General features: G+C 41.1%; 1 long non-coding RNA gene across 1 annotated transcript; it reads right to left on the reverse strand.

The window, feature by feature from the left end:
• Window positions 1–500: 500 nt before the first annotated feature.
• LOC148022164 (uncharacterized) lies at window positions 501–6169 on the reverse strand. Its single transcript, XR_015694464.1, has 2 exons — window positions 3839–6169; window positions 501–3718 (listed from the first exon to the last, which is right to left on the reverse strand). It is a non-coding gene; the product is annotated as an uncharacterized LOC148022164 (long non-coding RNA).
• Between the last annotated feature and the right edge of the window lie 7490 nt (window positions 6170–13659).

The raw sequence follows: 13659 nt of genomic DNA on the forward strand, positions 1-13659 counted from the left end.
AGAACTGATGCCCTAATTGGGTCTCTCAATACCTTATATACCCTGTCAATATAACTGGGTATTCCCATGCTAACCCACATCCTACCCGTCTATCCCCACTCTTTTACATTCCATCCCGACCCCAAAGGTTTTTGCCCTCAAAAACAAAAAGAGGACTTATGGCTCACAACGAAAAAGGGGGGGGTGCAGAGTACTACTCTGCTCAGCATTACAAAGGAGAATATAGGTATGGAAAAGTACAATCTCATGTGGAATTGGGGCATATGATTGTGTATATGATGTATATGACATGTGCAAGTTGATAGCATATGAGTTTGGCCTCCAATTCTTGACAATTAGGGGATGACAAACAGTGGACAGCATGCTATCCAGAACAGGCCTGCTGCAGAAAACTGGTCATAACTTCCTATGGGCAGCTCCGATTGAGGCGTGTGACATGTCAAAATGAAGCTCATGAAGCGTACTTTCAAGCCATATAGGTGACACTTAACTGTCATTAATGCAAGGTAAAAACTGTTCTGAATTAGTATGCTGTCTGTAAGTTGTCTGCATTTCAGTCTGGGGCAAATTTAGCTGCTGCTCAATCAAAATTACATCCTTGGAGTAGGGAAAGAACTACACTGGTGAAATGCTGATCAGCATAGGGATTTTCCAAGACCATTCCAAACCTCGGGATCAAATGGATAACCTCCATAATAAACATCAAGAGCACAAGGGTCATCCATACAAGCATGGGTCACCATACTACCACCAAGGTCAAAAGGATAATTGTGATCCAATGCATCCATTGTATCATAGAAGTAATTCATGGTGTCATCATGAAGCATTGATGGCAGTACAAGATCCTTACCAACCCATATGGTAGCATGCATTGCCTTGTCCATAAACTCATTGGGAACCACTAGGTCAAATCGGACTGGAGCAGATGAGGCTGCAATCAATACAGCATTCAATGCATCAATCCCTAGGCATTTCATGTCCATGAGTTTCACATGCGTGGCTATTACTGGGCATTCAAAGGTAAGGGCCTTAGGCTGATGGGGCATCTGCTCGTGAGCCTGTGGCAATGAGATGCTCTCATCATGGTATCATTCTTGAGAAGTATCATGTGGCTCATAAGGATGTGCATGTTGCTTATAGTAATAATCAAGTGGCTGATGATATCAAGCACTCCATTGCTGATAATGATGTTGCTCCCCATGTACATACTCACATACATTTGCATGATGTTGTCCATGTACATAATGCTGTCTAGATGGTTGTCCATGTATGTGACCAGAATGTAGTTCATAAGAACATATATAGTCATCAGATGCATGCTGCTCAAAATATTCACACTCATCATATGCATGTTGACCATAAGTAGGCGCATGTACTTGCCTTTGCACATCGAACCCATGCCAATGGTCATGGTACTCATAATGTCCATGAGAATGTCCATACATGCCTTGCAGACCAAAATGTCCATGGGTGCCATGTTGCCCATGCATTATATGTGGACCAAACTGATTATTAGAGCCTTGCTGCCCAAAATTCCCATGCTGCCCATGTGCACTTGCATTAGGGCCTTGCTGCCCAAAATTTCCATACTGCCCATGCAAAACATGCAAACCAAACTGAACATTGGGTCACTGATGCCCAAAATTGCCATTTGCATGCTGTCCATGTGCACCTTGCATACTATGCTGCCCAAAATTTGCATTTTGCCCTTGCATATAGCTTCCTCTACGTACGGGGGAGCTGCTGTCCCAAGGATGGACTAAAAGGGTTCGTCACATGTGATAGGAGAATGGGTTCATCTTGTCACATAGGGGGATCACCCAACTCATAGGTGCTATGGGGAAGGCCATGGGTACCACTGAGACCTTGTGGGCCACGTCCACTCTCCAAGGGGGGAGGGCGGTTAGCCTCACGGGGAGGGACATACTCCTTGGGTCGATCTGAGGGGGGGGGAAATGGAAGGGATGAGGGCGCCCATGTGCTCTATGAGTAAGTCCATCTTGGCCATCATCTCGGAATGACGGTGATCTTGGCGGGTTTCCATCTCCCTGTGGCGTTGCTCCATCTCTCGATGTCGTTCAACATGACGGGTCTCATGTTGGCATAAGGTTTGGTTGAGCATAGATAAGCGATCTATCTCAGGGGCACCCTCTTCAAACATGTCTTCACAATCCCCCTAGGCTGAGCTAGGATTGTTCATTGAGACACGGGAGTCCCTTATTTCACGCTGGAAGTCCTCCTGGGCCTTTGCTTTACCCTTGTGGCCTGCCATCCCAAGTGCAGTCCACCAGACCCCTTGTTACAGAAATCACAATATCTTGAGCTAGAAAGCTCCGATTGCCAAACTTTTTGATTCAAATGAAAGCTCTCGATCCCCTCTACGAGACTATGTAAAAATATCTTGGATAGTAAATGATCGGGGCTTTGCTGTAATCACTTTTTGTGGGCTGACTGTGTAGGACTGCTGCCTGTCCCACAGAACCTCCTCTGAGCACAAAACTGAGCGTATCTCCCAAACGGTAGGGCGGAATGGGGATTTTTTAAGTTCAGATCGAAGGGGAGGATACCCTATTCAAATCAAGCTATAGACCCTGCACTCAGTCACACAAGAAGGCTTTGCTGTAATCAACTTTTGCAGGCAGACTGTGTAGGACTGCTGCCTGTCCCACAGCACCTCTGAGCACAAAACTTAGAGTATCTCCCAAACCGTAGGGCAGAATGGGAAGATTTTAGTTCAGATGGAAGGGGAGGATGCCCTCTTCGAATCAAGATATAGAGTCCACACTCTGTCACACAAGAAGGCTTTGTTGTAATCAACTTTTGCGCATTGACTGTGTGGGACTGACTGTCTGCAATACCCTGTAAAGACTCCTTCAATGAGCATACCTTATCCCAATGCTGAGGTGCTTATTTAAAGACATCTAAGGCCTCAATGTTGGTTCTCAATGCCACATAGAGCCATACATCATTTGCATCCATAGTTCTCTTGCTGAGACCATTTTCATGACTGCATACCCTGCCCATCACTGCATACATCCACCATACATTCATTATACATCCATCAAGTCATACAGTTGCTGTCCATACATGTGCAAATAGTGCAGTTCTTGCAAATCCTTCATAATTATTTCATGTTGCATTGGCTAGCAGAAACACTAGCACTTTGATGATTGCAAGATACTTGAATTTGTGAAGGATATTCCCATTATTATGATGTCAGGAACAGAAAATATGCCCATGATGGTGAATTCAATTTCTCTTAGGACAGTGGAATTCTTGCTCACACCATTATCGCAAGAAAAGCTCAAAATATTTGGCAACATGTTGTTCAAAAGGCATTGGACTCAAGAGATACATTACTACCAGGTTTTCTTGAACTAGGAAACAGATCTGCAGAGTTGCATCATCAGACATCTGAAGTGAATGAGGAGGAGAAAGTGTCTGGTAAAACTGCCTCTTTAGTTACTGAAGTGCCAAGTGCTCAATGCTTTCTACTTTCTGCCCCAAATGAGAAATTTGCTGCATCATCAACCCCTTAGTTGGACCATCATAGAATGGGCCTTGACTGAAGTTGTCCACTGACGAGTCTTCCCAATCACTTGACTCTATGCAAGCTAGTATCCATAAAGAAACAGATTGTGATTTCTTTGGTCATGGGAAGCAGGAAAAGAAGACATCAACAAGTAGCTTCTCTACTGCGTAGGCTCGCAGTCTTCATCTGTGGACAAAAGTTCAGAGTGTGAGTTGAGTCAAGATTTGAAATCTGATGTTACAGAATTTGAGGCTGATAACATCAGTCACAACTTGCAAAACCAAAACCTTGCAAGGTTAACCCTACCACTGTGCCCAAAGAGCTAGATTCTCCTGTTTCCAGCCAATGCAATGCTCAACAAAGCAGAGGTAATACTTCCCTCACCCCTCAACTAGTGTCATCACAGTTCACTTACATGTACGGTCAACAAGATCGGGTATGGCAGGAAAATGGTAATTGGGGTTATTATCCCTGGAGTTATCCTGCCCAGAATCCTAGCTTGAGTCAAGAAGAAGTATGGGCCGCAAAGGCACATGCTTGGGCTGCATCAAACGTAGCTCAAGATGAATCAGATCCTGCTCAGTCGGGAGCAGTTGAGCATCTCAAACGAAGGTCAAAGTGTGCCAATAAAACCATCAAATCAGCTTACTCAAGGAATGACAAGTTTAGATCACTGCGCACATGAGATAACTCAACCATTGGAACCATTGGAGCAAAATACTGTGTCAGAGACTGGGCAATCACAACTAAGCAATAGGCAGTCTATTTCTAGCAGCTACGTAGGGGACTCCACTTCAAGCTTTGGAATAGACAGTGCAAACACAGGTCTCCCAGGTACTGACAGACTTGATTTTACATCCCGAGGCACTTTGCCACCATATGTCAGCCTCCCTTTAAATCAATAGCTGACTAGTTTAATCACACAAAGTTAGGCATCCCCACATGTTTCTTTACCATGCTTCACATACCCTGAGCAGCCAAGTACACTGGGCTATGAGCTTCATCAAAACATCAAGTTCCTCCAAGCTATTCTCAGCCCCCCCCCAATAGCATCTTACACCACATTCCCAGTCATTACCACACATACATTCGCCATTGCTACAGGCCAACCAGTGTAGCAGCAACATCCACAAGGGTTTTTCTTGGCATCGGTGACATGCTCCTCTTGAACTGAACCCGAGCTAATCGAGTACTGCAGTGATGCATCCATGGCAGATCCTTCTCGCCTTCCTGCTTCTGTCAACCCTAGCATATTGCAAGGTCCTCACAGATGCGGACAACAAGAGCAACAAATTCCAACAACGAGAAGCCACTGACGCAAGGGGCCTTGTTTTCGCTTCAAATCTCAGAGAGAAGGCTTGCTTTATGCTCGCACTTGGGCGATCCTAAGATCACAAGCCCAAATCAAATTTGCACTGGCAGAGTGCAAGTGGCACCAGGCCTAGTCCTGGGTCATCAGAATCTGAACATGCCCGCCTTCTGTTGTTAGTGGCCATAAAGATTGCTTCTCGAAGGGTGAGACTGGATGGATTCTTGATCTAAAGCAAAATCTTAGATCTGTAGCATACACCATCATGGCTTGCGGTTGACTGGATCGTGTTTCGTCTATCCATGAATTTCAAGCAACAGCTCGTGGTGATCATTGGAGTGATCATTGGAGGATGGGGGCATTCGTCGGTAAATACACAACTGAGCTCATTGTAACCACCAAGTACATTGCAACTCCCAGTAAAGGGATTCTGGCTGCGGATGAGAGCATTGGTACAATTGGCAAGCGCCTTGCCAGCATCAATGTAGAAAATGTGGAATCCAATAAGAAAGCCCTCAAGGAGCTCCTATTCACCACCCTTGGCACTTTGCAGTACATAAGTGGGGTTATCCTGTTTGAGGAAACCCTATATTAGATGACTGCACAACCAGGAAGCCATTTTTGGATGTGCTAAAGGAGGCTGGTGTCATCCCTGGCATCAAGGTAGACAAAGGCACTGTAGAATTTGCTGGGACCAATGGTGAGACCACAACACAGGATTTGGATGGTCTTGCCTAGCGTTGTCAGCAATACTACAATGCTAGTGCTCAATTCGCCAAGTGGAGAGCAGTCCTCAAGATTGGGCCAACAGAGCCGTCACCCCTTGCCATCTTGGAAAATGCCAATGGACTTGCCCGCTATGCCATCATATATCATGAGAATGAGTGGCTGCAAAAGCAAGCTGCTCAACTGAGCTCTGAAAATCAGTACCTATGCCAGCACCTAATGCCTCACTCATCATTTGCAAGACTTGTGGCAAGAAAGGAGATCACTGCCTCCACCACTGCTTCTTACAGCTTCTGTGTGTCTTTCAAGAAAGTTGCCATCTCTGCCTGTGTACCTAAAAAGTAGGGTTTATTGTTGGAAAATGAGACCAGATGATTTGGGGGAAAGGAGAGAGAAAGGAAGGATCTAAAAACTAAGCTCTGATACCAACTATAATGAAGGAAACCTAGGAGAGAGAAGGAGAGGAGGGAGAGACTGCAGAGAGGAGAGAGAAAGAGGAAGGAGATGAAAGAAAAAGAGAGAGAAATACTAGCAGAAGAGAGAGAAAGACATGAAAATAGAGAGAAAGAGGAGGGAAGCCATGAAAGCTGGAAGGAAGGAGAAAAGAGACTTGGTTATTGATAAAACGGATGCCCTAATTGGGTCTCTCAACACCTTATATACCCTGTCAATATAACTGGGTATTCCCATGCTAACCCGCATCCTACCCATCTATCCCCACTCTTTTACAGGTTTACTGAAGCCATTACCTATTCTCAATGAGCCTTGGGAAAGTATAGCCATGGACTTTATCATGGAGCTTCCTTGCACACAAGCAGGTAACGATGCAATTTGGACTATCATTGATAGGTTTAGTAGGCAAGCTCACTTTATACCTATGCGAAAGACAATCAAAGTTGATCATATGGCTAAGCTATTCATTGCTCATATTTTCAAGTATCATGGCATGCCTAAGTCCACTAGTGATAAGTGATCAAGATCCCCGCAGGACAAGCCTCATTTGGCAAGCTCTCTTCAAGAACTTCAGGACTCGGTTAAAGTTTTCATCCTCTTATCATCCTCAAACAGATGGGCAAAGTGAAAGTGCTAATTCTATTGTTATTGGACCTTTTGAGATACTATGTCTTTGATTATCAAAGAGAATGGGAAAAGTATTTTCCTTTAGTAGAGTCTTCATACAATAACATGGTGCACTCTAGTAATGGTAAGGCACCCTTTGAGATCATCTATGGCAGGCCTCATCTACCACCCATTCTTCTTACAAAGGATAAGATCTTTACAAAAAATGAGTTTATTAGAGACATTGATACAGTTTTCACTCAAGTAAAAGTTGCTATCCAAAGGACACAAGAGAAGCATAAATGCAAAGCTGATAAGCATCATCGTAAATTAGATCTCAAGTTGGGACAGTATGTTCTTCTTAAGTTTGAGAAGGCTCACTTGAAGAAGCAGAACGGTCAAAAGGGTAAAGTGGTTAAGCTTTCTAATCGCTATTATGGCCCCTTCAAGATCACAGATAAGATAAACAATGTGACTTTTTGTTTGGATCTACCAAGTCATTGGAACATTCATAATGCTTTTCATATAAGTTTCCTACGTCCCTATATTGGGAGAACCTCCAATGGAACCAATCAAGGAAGATTTACCTGACATAGAAGAAAAAGAAGAGTTCCTTGTGCTTGAAAGAATTTTACACCATCAGGACAATACTCTAAGGTCAGGTAAGGTATAAAGGAACTATCTGGTTAAGTTTAAGAATTATCCCCCATTGGACACTCATCTTATAACTAAGAGAGAACTACAAGACTTTCCAGATCTTCTTAAGGACTATGTATCCCCTCTACAGTTGAGGTCAACTGTTTAGAAGCCAGAGGGATGTCACTAAATTGATTTCTTATTACACATTCTCTATTTAATAAATTTATTTTAATAAATTAACGACTCACTTTTTTTAAAGTGTTGATGATGATCTAGCATGTCCATGAGACCATTTAGAGACCGAAATTCCTAGTACATCACTTAATGGGATGATTAGAGCACTATGATGGGGATATCTGATACAGGCAGTACAAGTTATGAAGGGGAAAAAAAGTGTCTACCAAGTGTAACAGTGTACACAAGAATGAAGAAGTTACATATAAACGAAGATGGATTGAGTTCTAAGAAGAGAAAGTGCATTAGCATTGTGTATATGTATTTATCTGGGCATCCGGGGACTCCTGGGAATGTTTACTTGTGTGTAATGAGCATTGCATTCATTTGGGGTCATCCTCTCTCCTACAAGTCAAGGTTTTAAGGTCTTTCATTAAGAAAGACAAGAGAGGTAATTCTCTCACTAACAAAGACAAGAGACGTGATCCTATGGAAGTGAGGAGAGAAGTGATTTTCCCTTTCTAAGATCTAAAATGACACAAGCTTTTGTGTGGAAGTCAATCTTAAGGTTGAGGCCCAAGGCAATCTAATGAACTGTCCTTAAGGTGGTTGCATAGACCACAAGTTAAGAGTACAATTTAAAAAGATATTTTAAAAAAAATAGACATGGTAAATCCATTTTTAAATTATCTCGCAATAGAAAGATGATCTCTAAAAATGGCCCGCGATGGCTATCAGAAACAACAAGATCTACAACTTTTGTGTTGGATGTTTTTTCATCCAAGCAACACACATAGAGATGCTTCCCTAGCAATAACTCCACAAGGGGAGGGATTGGCCCATCTTCTAGTCCCTAGTGTGTTGTCAATCTCTCAATCTCTCTCTCTCTCTCTACATCTTTCTTTTCTCTCATATGTTCTCTCTCTGTGTCAGCATAATATTTACCATATATCTTTTCAATATATAAGAAAGTCAAGTTTGTATCTTAGACCTTATAACACACCACTACCTCATTGAGTGGTTTTCTTGGTCTCTCTTTATTTTATAGATGCTTCATCAAGCATTATGTCACCATTGCAGCACCTTTGATGATTGATCGATTAAAGAAGGAATCATTCTTTTAGAATGCTACTACTAATTGCAACTTTACCTAGTTGAAGGAAATGCTTACTTTATCCCCCATCCTCATATGCCATGACTTCTCCAAGGAGTTTACCATTTAGTGTGATGAAAGTGGTGGCTGAGGTATTGTTGTTATATTGCTATAAGAGCATGGTGTGATTGCTTTTAAGAGTCACAAACTTGATTACAAGGAGATGCAAATGAATGTTTATGATGAGGATATGTTGGCCATCCTCCATGCCATTAAGAAATAGAACCACTACCTATATGGCAGTTGCTTTAGAGTAATGATGAGTGACCATGGAGTCTTCAATACTTCCTAACATAGTCTACTTTGACTCCTAAGTAGAGGAGACGAGTGGAAACCCTATAAAACTATGAATTTGACATCTCTTACATTAGGGGCAAAGATAACATAGTGGCTGATTCACTTTCATAGGGTGGAAACCTTATAAAACTATGAATTTGATATCTCTTACATTAGGGGCAAAGATAACATAGTGGTTGATTCACTCTCATAAATGTGGGCATGTAGAGTGTCTTCCATTTGAGAGTTGTATAGTGATTGGATTGAGGAACTTCATGAAGTTTATTTGTTGGATGATGACTTCAGTTCCATATTTCAGAAAGTACAACATGGGGTAATGGCTGAAAAATGCCAATATAAGCTCAAACATGGCCTTGTTTGGTCTCAACTAATATAGATTGGGTCTTACTAGAATATCAAAGCTTGGGAGTATTCTTTGGTATTACAAGCAAAGTTGATTGTCCATGGATCTCAGTCTAGATCTTAAAAGAGGACAATTTGGGAATAGATTTTCTGAGATAAAGGACCACTTTGGTTTGCTAAAAGGATCCTAGGGCAATTTGGTCTAAAGAAGAAAATCTTGTCAAGGACAACCAAGAATCTTGTGACCCCAAGTAATAAAGCTCCGCATTGTTTCTATTGGGAAGAGCTAGGTTATTTCAAAAGGGAATGTCCAAACCCTAAACATTGATGCTCCAAGTGCCACAACATTAGACATATCCACATCAATTGTCCCAACAAGACTCAAAGGGAACTTGAACTTACAAGAAATGAAGTTGTACAAGCTTCAGTGATACAAAATCTACCACAAAATTATCAGATAGTTAGGGACAACCTAGAAGGTATCCATGAGATGTAACTGCAATAATTTTTTCTCTTGTAAACCAGAATCGGATATATCCAATACAATAAGTTGTTGTTGTAAAAGACCATATGTTTATGAGTGAGCAACAAATGCATGAAAGATCCAATACAATAAGTTGTTGTTGTAAAAGACCATATGTTTATGAGTGAGCAACAAATGCATGAAAGATCCTACCCCACAAGTCTCAGAATAAAATCCCCAGTTCGTCCGAGATGAGGACATCTCGAGTTCTCTAAGACGGAGAGGATGTAATATCCCCGCCTACATTGGAACCCCTCCATCATAAGGAGTAAAAACAAAACAGCACGGCACAAAGAGAGAGAGAGAGAGAGAGAAAGAGAGAGAGAGAGAGAGAGAGAGAGAGAGAGAGAGAGAGACAGAGAGAGAGAACCTTCTTGAAGGTTCCCCTCTTTTTCCCCTCCTGAGAGGATATCCACACACGCTCTTCACTTCCCCTCTTATCTGTGAGTTTAATCCCCCTTCACAATAGAAGAGAGTCACCCGGCACGCTGTCTCTTCGATGAGAGAGAAAAATAGAAATTTATAAGTAGAAAGTATGGCTCCCAAACAGAGGGAGACACACAATAATGGTAATCATGCATCCAACAGTGGAGCCACTCTTTAGGACATTACCATTAATGCAAATACAATTTTGGGTATGGATAACTCATCTCTGAATACCTAGGAACTAATTGTAATCTTCTCTATTTGTTGAGTCATAAGCTATATCACTTCGGCATGCGCATGAATTCATGTAAAGGAGTAGCTTGAATTTATTCTTATTGTTATAATTTGGCATTTTGATTATTCCTTTCAACCCAACTTAGTTGCATACGGCTTATTTGCTGATAGAGCAATTACAAGGAAGAATTAGTCAAGGGTCGTAAGTAATATAGTCGTTAAAAGAATGACATTAAAAAATTGTGCATACAAGTGCTAGGTTAAAGTATAGTCAAGGGTTAAAAAAAGCATAATTGCTAAAAGAATATGATATTAAGAATCGTGAATAGAAAGTCCTAGTTTAAATTTTGGATACTTCAAAAGTAGTTAGCCTAAGAGCCCAAATATTAAGAAAAACTAGATTCTAGCTCAATGTAAGGCCTATTGGAGTCTAGTTAGTTGAGATCATCTAGCACTTATCTTATCAAGTATTTATACATTATGCCAATAATATGCTTGATATATGGCAATAATTTCCGGTTTGCTTCATGGCTTGACTAAGAGCTACTACAAGAAATTAATCATAAGGATTAAAACTAAGATGTATTGAGATCCATCCAATAGCTACTATGTTTATCAATTCTATTTGGGGTTAGGCTAGATGCAAACAACAACTCTAGGCCTCAAAGGCAAGTAGAGAGCTCAGGGAATAGGAAACCCTAAGCCAAAGGAAGGGTTGACAATGTTATACTTGTTGGAAAGAATATTTGGTTGTCAAGTAATGTAAGTGATCAATAGGACTTACATTTTTCACAGTTCTAGGAGACCTTAACATATGCCTTAGCTGAAGGAAGGAAGTGTTAAAAAACATTTTGCATAGTATCGCACTTAGATCCCGAGGGGGAGAGTGAATATATGGATGGAAATGTTATCCCATCTACTCTTGCAATGTTTGGAAAAGAATGCCTTTTTTTTGTTAGTTGATCAAACAACATCCTAAATGCTTTTACAGTGAACTAATTGTTGGATTGTCATTTGGCTGATTATTCAAAGTGCTTGTGATTTATGGTAAATTCATGGTAGGGGTCTATGCTAACAAATTTCCATGGGAATAAAGGAATGCTTTCTTGGAAGATGATATTAGATTGATTGCCTTGGCTGTGCTTGATTCTAAAATGAATTAATTAAAAGGTTCTTTGCACGGGTGGATCATCTCCAAGATCGCACAACCGAACTACCCAAAAAGGTTGCTGCTTGATTCACGAGCAAAGGTCGAGTGGTGAAAAGGCCAACCACAGAAATGGTGTTTCACTCCGAGGCAGCTTGCAGGTCAGCATGTGGAGCTTTGGACACCCCTTGCCAAGTTTGAAATGGAGTTAAGGACTGTCGTGGCCCCAATGTCTGTGGCATTGGAAGATCCTATTCTAGATAAAGGATGAAAATTATGGTGCCATGTGATTTGGACTGGGTACTTCTATAGGGCACAAGGGATACAATTTCTCGTGTATGGGTAGGAGACAAAGATTAACGTGAAGATAAGTTAAGGAATTTATTTGAAGTTGTTTGTCAAAGGATTTCTTGCTCTATATTCGTGTTTGTGTCATAAATCATGCGAATAAACCATGTTCCCTAAAAGTCTTAATTAAGGAATGAGATTTTAAATGTCACTCATAAATGTGATAAGACCTAATTAAATAACTAAAGAATGCCTATTGAGGAAAGAAAGTGGGCGAAACCCCTAATGGGGTCCATCCTACGATAGGATGGTCCCAAAGAACTAGGAGGCTTCTCACAAGGTTTTTCCTTAGAAATTGTTAGGGTAGAAACCCAATTCATAAACATTTTAGGGGGCCAAAATGGGACTATACCCTATGGGTAGAGAGGTTGAGCGATGCATCCCTCTCATTTCCCATTGTCCTTGAATCAAGTGCAGCATGGGTAAACTTTGGTTTGGGTATCTCTCCGTAAAGTAAGATATCCATGACCCGATTCTAGAATGCTATCAAGAGACCTTGACCACTAGGACCCAAATTTTTAGTTGATCTCAATGGGTGATGGACGACATCAAATTTGCCCTTGATGTTACCGAGGATGATGTAGTTGATGTCGTGATTTGCGTTGATGCTAGCTGGTGATGATCAAGTATCTCTTACATCAAGCCATCAGATACGCTGCTAGTGGAAGTAAAGATTGAGTTGTGTTTCTTCTTAATTGTTCAAATGATGAAGGCTATGATGGCACTTGCTATTGGCTACAATTGCTTCTTTGATGTCAATTGGATAGTTGGGACTATGAAGCTTGCTAGAAGTGCCACTGATGATGATGCTTATAGGGCATTGAGATGGAGTATGCTGATTTTGTCACTGCAAATGGCATGGACTGCAATTCCATTTAGATGAAGCAGTGTCATACATGATGAGCTAGATTAGCATTGATTATTACTATGAGCTACAGTGGTACTGGCTACTAAATGTTGTGGAAAATGACACCAATGATGCCATGAATGCTTTTGAGCAGTCGCCTGTATTGATCACAAAGGCTCATGATGTGATAATGGATATGCTGATGTGGAAGCCATTGATTAGCCTTTACTTCAAGTAATAGCTACTTGTGTGGATGTCTTTAAAGGATTCTCTCTTTCTCTCTACAATGGAATTAGCCTTATAGAGGCTATTTGTGTTAATTGCATTGAATCTTCTAATCTACGGGTTATTATGAGAGGTCAAAAGGGTAAAGAAGCTGATTAAAAAAAGGTAAAACCTATTAAGGGGGAAACCCTAAACAAGATAATAAGGGGATGTAAGTCACGAATCCCAATATGGAAGGTGGACCTCTAAAGGCCATAGATGGTAAAGACAACCCCAAGAAGGATAAGGAGTTTCCAAGGAAGAAGGTAAAAGCCAAGAAAGAGGCACCAAAGCTGGTTTTAATGCCCAAAGAACAAAATGGTCTGGTGAGAAAAGCAAGCTTTTGCTGCTATCATGAATTTGATTGAGTGAGTTTTCTTTGTGAAGTTAAGTTATAACTATCCTTCCTTGCTGAAGTATCTCTAATCACTTGTAGGTTCTAAACTCATAAATAATGCAACTCATATTACTCGGGTTAACTGTAGTTACATGAGTAAGGTTTATTCCAATGCAAGTTGTATTACATGTTAGGATTTCTAATCATCCTGAAGAGGTGTAGTGGGTCCTAGGTCTTCATCTTCATCTAGCTCTCTAAAGACTGCACTTGTATAGCTTTATTTTCTTGGAGACTCAATATCT

The sequence above is a fragment of the Lygodium microphyllum genome, chromosome 17, assembly GCF_053477565.2.
Source record: "Lygodium microphyllum isolate KBCC chromosome 17, Lygodium_microphyllum_v1.1.10, whole genome shotgun sequence".
Lineage (NCBI taxonomy): Eukaryota > Viridiplantae > Streptophyta > Polypodiopsida > Schizaeales > Lygodiaceae > Lygodium > Lygodium microphyllum.